Below are 8456 nucleotides of genomic sequence, written 5' to 3'. Positions count from 1 at the left end.
CAATTGAAGGGCTGTGAGTGTTACAAGATGGGGTGAGGGGAGGAGGGAATGAGGGACAAAAAAACCCAAACAAACAAAGGAAACAAACCCTAACACCTCTGCCTATCCAAATTCATCTCCACGTGTTATGAAATACCTCCATTTCCACTACCTTCTTCAGTCAGTATTATACAGCAGGCTGAAGGTAAGAAAATGAAAAATTTGGTAGAATGTATTAAAAGAAATGCCACCAAAAACCAGCAGCTGAAATGCTCTGAGATTCATGTTTGAGCAACAGGTGTCAGTAAGCAATTAAAACAGGTGGTGTGGAGTATGAGCTCTGGATAAGGCAAAAAAAAGAAATGAGTAACCAAATGTTGCTTGGTGTGCAGCTTGTTTTATTGCTTGCTGTTCTGCAAATAATCTGTTGTCAGCCTCTGAAGAGCATCAGTTTTGAGTGTGGGTCTCATGAAGGTAGCCACAACGAATGAATCCATATTCACTACGAGTTAACTTTTAAATATGCATTTATACAGAGTTCCACCCCAGTGTGTGCACCTGCGTCTCAGTGTGGATGGGGTCACCCTACATCACACTCAGCTCTGTGTGTCAGAATAAAGACGACATATCAAGTCAGTAAAATAATTGCAGTAGGGAAACAAGAGCTGGATATTGTCCTTTTTGTTGCCTTTCAGATTCCTTGTTAGTCTCTTCAAAGCTGGGCAGTGTCTTCCCTAAGCCCGTCTCTTGGCTGAAAGCCTGCGGTTCTGAAGTCTAGGGTTGTAATTATGTTTTGGATGTGACTGCCTCTCCATATGTCCATGGACTCATCAAATAGTTTAGCCCTTCCTACCTGTCTGGTGGACCATCCCTCACCTCAGAGTAGAGCTAGTGAGGTCAGGTTGCTGACCAGCTTGCATGGGTGAGTTTCAGTCTTCTCTGGGGTTTGAGATTACCCAACCTCCTTAGTCTTGTCAACCAGTATTCAACTACTCTTGAACTTTTTTTCTGTACATCTAACTAGAATTTCCTGTGTTGCGATTTATGCTCACTGCTCCTTGTTTTATTCCTCTGCACCTGGGAATGGTCTCACTCCATCTTTGCTATGTGTTCCTGTAGTAGCCAAAGGCAGCAGTGACTCTCCCTCTGCCTTCTCCATGTGCAAACCCAGGTCTTAGTTTCCTTGTGCATCCTAATCTTCAGTCCCCTGAGCATCTCAGTTGCTCTCAGGTGCGCTGATGCTGTCTTTATACTGGGGAGCTAAAGCTGGGTGCAGATGCCCTTAGAGTGCTAAAAAGGGGAAAAGGCACTTTTCCTTTTACCTGTGGATCTGCTTTTGCTGGTACAGCTCTGGATAAAGCTGCTGCAGTCTCTGCAGGCATCACTCTCCTTACCCCTCTCACCAGTTTATTTCCTTAAGTAACAGATCCAGCAGAACATTCACTCTAGTTGGATCACCGACCACTGGTGCTGATACACTATGCTTGCTGCTCTCTAAACCTCTTGGGTTTAGGAGAGCTGCCTTTCCAGGCTGCCTTACTGAGGTAGTTGGCATGAAGTCTCCCTGGGAGCCGGAGTTTGCTATCGAGAGAGTTCTTCCAGCTATCAAAAGAAGCTGCCAGCTACTGGATATTATTGTTGGCTGGTCTTTTTCAAGTGCCCACCACGATGTCTCCTGTGTTGTTCTGTCCTCTTGATCCATACATTTCTGACTCAATTCTCTAAGAATTGCAGTCTCTCAGAAGACAACAGAGCTAGCTGGCACACGGAGTTCATATGAAGCATATTCTACTCCAGGTGTCCAATGCACAGGGTTTTATGATGGTGTGCCTTCTTGTCCAAGTGTGTATGTGTATATAAATACACATATATTGGATATATACATTTTTAGGAAGATCTGTCAGAGAGTGTTTTGGGTGGGGACTAGCAGCCAGTTCTGTGCTGATGTTGCTTTGTTGTCATTTCACATGTTGGATGTCAGGACTCATTTCTCATTGCTGTTTGCTAGCTATGGATTGCCTACAGAAATTGTTTAGCACATAGAGAAATTTATTTGCATGTGTGTGTATGTGTGTGTGTTTTGTTTTCCACAGAAAGACTTGAAATCTCGCATTTCCTGGTTTTGGAGTCCTGAGGAAGTCTGATACACATTATTGGGTTCAGGGGCTGCAGCTGCTGACTTTCAGAAAATGTCTCAAGGGAGAGTTTGTGTGCAAAGCTCTAAACCTGGAAAGCCCAGTGCAGACTCCTGACATTCAGCTTCTGTTGAAACTTCAGAGACTGAGCCTGTGAAACTGTGATTCCATGGATGGGTCGGGGAGGTGTCCATGCACTGGCAGCTTGCCCAGATCTGCAATATCTGCTTTGCAGAGCTGTGTTCCAGTGCACTGGAGCATTGCTGCCAAGAGGGAAGAGAACAGACCAGTGGCTTCCTACTGCAGCGCTTTCATTGACAGATCCCAAGCAGTTTTGCTTTACTATTGAAAATACAGTAGTCTGAGCAAGTTGACAATGTGGGAATTTGACTCAAACACGGTTTGAATGGATAAAATATAAAAATCATATCTGGAATGTTTTCTGCTAGATCTTCTATTTTATTGGTTGAAGAAGACTAGATCAAACACAGACCCTAATAAAACCACTGTGGGATTTCTCTTCCTCCCTCCTACCTCCTGTAGCGCTGCTGTGGTTTACTGCTGCCTGGAGAAGAAATGCAATGCCCAGTTCCCGTTGACGGTATGATGTGTGAATCAGCAGCATTATTGCAAGGGGGTATTTCATATTTCTGCCCAGCTGTCACTGTGTGCTGTGTGGCTTTCAGATAGAGTTCAGCAGCTTCCCTTCCTAAAGGCAGTCTTGTTCTCCCTTGCTGTGATGCAAGCATCATCATTGGCCAAACGTAGACAGTGCTCTGATTTGAATTCTTCTTCAGGGGCAGTTTTGCATATTGTTCACAGTAAAATATGCAAATTTCACTTCAGCTTTAGCAGCATTCCAGAATAGATGGAAGGCTTTGAAACATGACCTGTGGTGTAGTAGCTGCTTTCCTTTTATTTGTTGTTGTTATTTCTTAAGGAAAAACACTGTCTCGTGTCCCGAACCCCTGCTGCTTTCTCAGAAGGTGCCTGATCCATAGTGAAGGAAATGGCACAGCCTTATTGCTGGGTTGCTTCCTGTTGTCAAGAGCACGTCTGCTACTGCTGAGTTGTCCTAAATCACCTGCAATTTTTAAAAGCACCTTTCTTGTTCTTTCTTATTTATTTTAATCTACGTACAATGAACTTGATATTCAGTCTGGTCTGAAGCTGAGCGTTTTGGTTGTCCCCCTCTGCTCTGCTCTTGTGAGGCCCCATCTGCAGTGCTGTGTGCAGGTCTGGAGCCCCAGTACGAGAAAGTCAGAGAGCTGTTGGAGAGGGTCCAGAGGAGCCACAGAGATGAGCAGGGGACTGGAGCAGCTCCCTACAAAGACAGGCTGAGGGAGCTGGGCTTGTTCAGCATGGAGAAAAGAAGGCTGCGGGGTGACCTCATTGTAGCCTTCAGTACCTAAAGGGAGCCTACAAACAGGAGGGGAATCAACTCTTTGAAAGGGTTGATAACAGCAGGACAAGGAGAAGTGGTTTCAAGTTGAGGGAGGGAAGGTTGAGGTTGGATGTCAGGGGGAAGTTCTTTACAGAGAGAGTGGTGAGGTGCTGGAACAGCTGCCCAGAGAGGCTGTGGATGCCCCGTCCATCCCTGGAGGTGTTCAAGGCCAGGTTGGATGGGGCCCTGGGCAGCCTGGGCTGGTATGAAATGGGGAGGTTGGTGGCCCTGCGTGTGGCAGGGGGTTGAAATTCATGGTCCTTGAGGTCCCTTCCAACCCTGGCCATTCTGTGATTCTCTTAATACAGATGTCAGTCCCATCACAATTCCCTTACCATGGTTTGAGTTGGATGCAACGACTAACAAACATAAGCACTGATAAGAGCGCAGCAGCTGCAGGTAATGAGGCTCACATTCCATTCCCCAGTACTGAAGCCCCATGCATGGAATTCCACGTCTGGCCTCCTGGGTCATTTGACTATGATGGACTACACCCAATCTCATTTTTGTGACTGCACAGCAGATGTCACAGAAGTAGGGTGAAATGTGAGCCACGGGCTGCCTGGGTCTGGATCCCAAGAGAAGTGGGACACGAATCACTGCGCTGCGTTGCAGTTGGAAATGACCTTCACATGTGCAGGGGGGAGGTGAGGAACAAAGGCGAGCTTTGTGTTCAGCTGGTGAACCAGGCCTGGTAGATGGGTGAGCAGGGTGATGCACTCAGCCATACGCCTGTAAGTGCTCTCTGACAGGGGGAATGAGGAGCTCGACTGTGGCATTCACTGGGCTCAGTGCTCGCCCAGCTGGCTGAGTGCTGTGTGCCTTGGAGAGCTCAGCCTTGTTGGCAGGCTCATCTTAAAAGGCAAAAAGAAAAGAAGTGAGGTTCCTAGCTGTGCATACAGGAGGTCTGGTTTGGGAAAGTGTGTACAGTATGTCAGAGGAATGCGGAGATCATGAGGAAGATCTAAAAATAAATTTAAATATGGGGTATGGTGTGTGCTGTCTTTTATAAAATAAGAATTCACTCAGATTTACAGCTTCCCCACCTACCCTGAATGCTGGAAGCCATGGGCTGAGAAGTGGGGAAATGCCCATGGCCCCTAGTTAATTGCTGTTCCTCAGGTTTAGTTCTTCCTGCGTGCTGCTGAAGTGGTTCAGGAATTAAAAAAGAACCCAAACAAGCAGGAAGAAAGTAGCACTAATATAAACCTAATTACCACTCTGGGAGAAGTTCTCTGTTCTACCCTATATCCAATGTTCCTTTGTTTCTTAACGCCTCCAGCTCCTCCCACCAGCCCACTGCATGGGCCTTGTGCAGCACTTGTGGCAGCTGCTCCTGCAGTGACCGAACCTGCTGGTAAAATGGGGCTGATGGTGAAGGATTGTACTCCTAGCTTTTAGACAGGTCTCTGATTTGGCCAGGAAGAGCAATAATTCAGATTTATTTTCAGTTAATCATTTCCTTTCATTATCTATGCTATCCTTCCAAGAAGGGCGAGCGGTGTAGTATTTATTCCTCCAACACTGAGTTAGAAGTAATGAGAGAGAACCGTCCGTATCTTTTTACTTTATCTCAACCAGATATTTTTTTATTACCAGATTTTATTTATCTCAATCAGATGACGTTGGTTTCCATGATTTATTACAGCAGCTGATTTGCAGTACAGCTTGGGTAGATCCTGTTCTTTGTTTTTGATGTGGCTTCATGTCCTGTGAAATGGAGATGGATGGAGGGGAACAGCCTTAGGAAATAAGGATGGTCTCTGACTAAGAAGGAAGGGGCACGTGGAAGTCCCACTGATGGCTGCATGACTCGTGGCTGTGCCCATTCTCATGACAGTGGTTCTTGAAAATGATCTGAAGATTCTCATGGGCCAGATGTGGTTTCTTTTTTGTCTTTGGTGCTTTTTTGTTCAGATCAGTCGGATGTCGTACATGTATGCTGTAAAGCCCTGGTAGCTTCTTCCATCACGTAGTTTGCCCCGGACGACTTGGCACAGCTGTAAGAAGTGCCAACTACGATGACCTGCTTTTCCCTTTTTTGAAATCACTAATTCTTCAACAAAAAGTCAAAATAAAGAAGGACAAATATTTCCAGGAGTAAAGAATGCTTCCAGAGTGAAACCAAAATGTATTGTCAGCTTTGCAGCGTTCCTTTGAGCAGGGTGGGGACTGCTGCTCCATTGGCTCCCTGTCCTTGTCTTACAGGTGGTTAAACTTGTGAGGGTATTTAGAAAATCTGTACCTAAGTTTTTAAACTTTGCTCTGTTCTGTAGAGGGGAGAGACACTTCTCAGCAAACCTGCTGCTTTTCTGCAGTGCTTCTGTTATGATTTCGTAATTGGAAAATAATTTCTGTAACAGAATATCAGGCAGGCTTTAGGTTCATATCCATGTTGTCTCTTCCCTTGGGCAGTTGTCCCACTGCACACACTGGGAGCACCTTTTGAAACACCTAAAGCAGCAGTGAGGCTGACGCCTAGAGCTTTGTTTCAAGTTGGTGCTCACTGTAGGTATGTGCTTCACGTTAGCTTGATTCCCAGTCAGAACAGCCACCTGCTGGTCCGGTTCTTCCTCCTTTCCAAAATTGTTCCCTATATGTGTTTGTTTTTTTAAATAGCAGAATTCAAATTCTTCTTGACCTGTCCTGGCAGTGAAGCCTTTGGCTGAAATAGTGTCTAACCCCCACCATGATACCGTTGTGAAGGTGAACAGTGACAGCTTTGGCCAAATGTACTTAGAAAGAAGCGTTAGTGAAGAAGGGAGATGAACAAGTTGAAGGGATTAAGGGAAAGCAAAGCATCTGCTGTGCTCATTTAGTGCTTCCCATATGGGAAGCATTCATGAAATAGCATTAGACTTTAAAGAATTTGTATTATTTTCAACTGCCAAGCTTGCTATGGAACACAAAGAAGAGGGATGCTGTGTGTTCTCAGGGCTGACTTCTGCCCATTACTGCTGGAAGTGTTGTGTTGCTGCTGTTGTCCTGCTTGAGACAGCTGTGCAGATTGATGGCAAACCCATGTGAGGTCATGAATAATATTTGGTTGAGGAGCCTACAAAAATAGGAAGGATAAAAGAACAGTTATTGGCTAGACCCACCAGATGCTAAAGAGAGCGATTCTAAGTATTTATTAAAGCTTGCTGAAGATGATTAAAGCTGTAGAAGTCAATTAAAGCCAATAGAAGATTTCCACTGATTTGAAGGGGCCAGAAGTGTCCTGTGGGGACAAGCACACCTGGTGGGAGATGTCCCTGCCCACAGAAGGGGTTGGAACTGAGAGCTGCTTAAGGACCTTTCCAACCCAAACTGTTGTATGATATTTTTGTCTTTTCCTGACTTTATCTGTATTAACACAGTTCACATGTGGCATTTATTTATATACAGCCATTTTAGGGCTCCCATGTCTAAGGTCAGGATTTCATCATCTCAAGATTTCCTGGGCAGAAATACACATGCACAAGTCATGCAGCAATCACTTTTTTTTTTTTTTTTTTTTTTTCTTTTTCATTTTATTCAGAAATCTTGCAGAAATGACTAAAACCTCATTTTTCTTTTGGGAGAAGTAGGACTTGGCCATATGTTGGCCATCTGTATATCATCTGAGAAGCCCGTGAATAAAATCTTTGTATTACCTCAGAAAGTAATCTGCAGGCAGCACAAATTTAGGAAGGGCACTTTGATTAATTGCTCTTTAAGAAGCTCAGTGTGTCCATCTGGCCTTGTGCTGCTGTTCCAGATGGGGACGGTCTCCTCTAGGCCACGTGTCACATCTGCCAGCCTGGAGTGGTACCCCTGTGTGTCTAAAATGGTACCGGGCACCGATGCTGCTGAGCTGCTCCTTTTGTGGAAGTCTGTTACTGAGGGGAAAGAAGGCAAGGGGATACATTTTCACATCTCTCTGAGCTCCTTCCGGTTGTAAGGACTCACAGAGGCTCGTGATGTCCCCGTGTGGACACCCAGACTGTGGTGCTGCCCCAAAATGGAGGGTGAGAGCATGCACAGTGTACCCAGGGAGATGAGCTGCTCTGCCTGGTGTCCGAGCTCCAGGAAGCAGCGGGGAGACTGAGAAGCATCTGGGAGCCTGAAAAGGTGATGGATGGATCAGGGGAGCCACGCTCTGCCACTGCTGCAGCAGGTCCGGCATCTGGGCTGCACCAAGGTAATGGCAGCAGCCTGGGGAGCCTGAGGGCTGGAAGCCAGTTTCTGCAGAGCAGTGAGAGGAGCGCTTGTCTGCCCGCTCAGCTTCCACTGCCGGGCAGGTATGAGGCTCTGGCAGATGGGGGTTGTGAAAAGAGGAAGAGGCATTCATGCAGGTTCTCCCTCCAAGGTGTGACCTTGTAGCAATAAGTGCAGCATCAAAACCAATGCTGCGAAGAAGTGAAGGCGCGTTGTTCTCATAGGTGACTCCCTCCCTCCTCTGGGGAATGAGGGCTCCCATCTGCAGGCCAGACCTCATCAAGGCTCGGGTCAAGGATATTACCAGGAAGCTTTTGAGCATAAGACAGCCTTCAGACTGTTATCCATTCCTCTTTCAAGTGGGTACCAATGATGTAGCTGCAGGAAGCCTGAGGTCTATCAAAAGAGATTTCAAGGCCCTGGGGAGACAGCTAAAGGACTCTGGAGCACAGACAGTGTTTTCCCCCACTAATAAGGAGAGACAGGGAAAGAAACAGGCGAGCTCAGGTCATCGGTGCCTGGCTTCAAGACAACTCAAGAACTCTGAATTGTATAACCATGGAAAAGGCTTTGGGCTGAAAGGTCTGCAGGGACCCTCCTGTCTCAATGGGGGAAATGCTGCTTGACCCGTAACCTGGCAAGACAGATGGGGAGGGCTTTAAACTAGGATTGACTGGGGAAGGGAATACCATTAAGAACACTGAGGTTACATTAAGGGA

General features: G+C 46.2%; 1 long non-coding RNA gene across 1 annotated transcript; it reads left to right on the top strand.

Moving 5' to 3' along the window:
- Window positions 1-767: 767 nt before the first annotated feature.
- LOC122186729 lies at window positions 768-2550 on the top strand. Its single transcript, XR_006181177.1, has 2 exons — window positions 768-901; window positions 2073-2550. It is a non-coding gene; the product is annotated as an uncharacterized LOC122186729 (long non-coding RNA).
- The last annotated feature ends 5906 nt before the right edge of the window (window positions 2551-8456 follow it).

Source organism: Lagopus leucura, unplaced genomic scaffold, assembly GCF_019238085.1.
Source record: "Lagopus leucura isolate 7727_CA_CO unplaced genomic scaffold, USGS_WTPT01 Super-Scaffold_100039, whole genome shotgun sequence".
NCBI classification, from domain to species: domain Eukaryota; kingdom Metazoa; phylum Chordata; class Aves; order Galliformes; family Phasianidae; genus Lagopus; species Lagopus leucura.
This window is presented reverse-complemented; position numbering and strand designations above follow the sequence as displayed.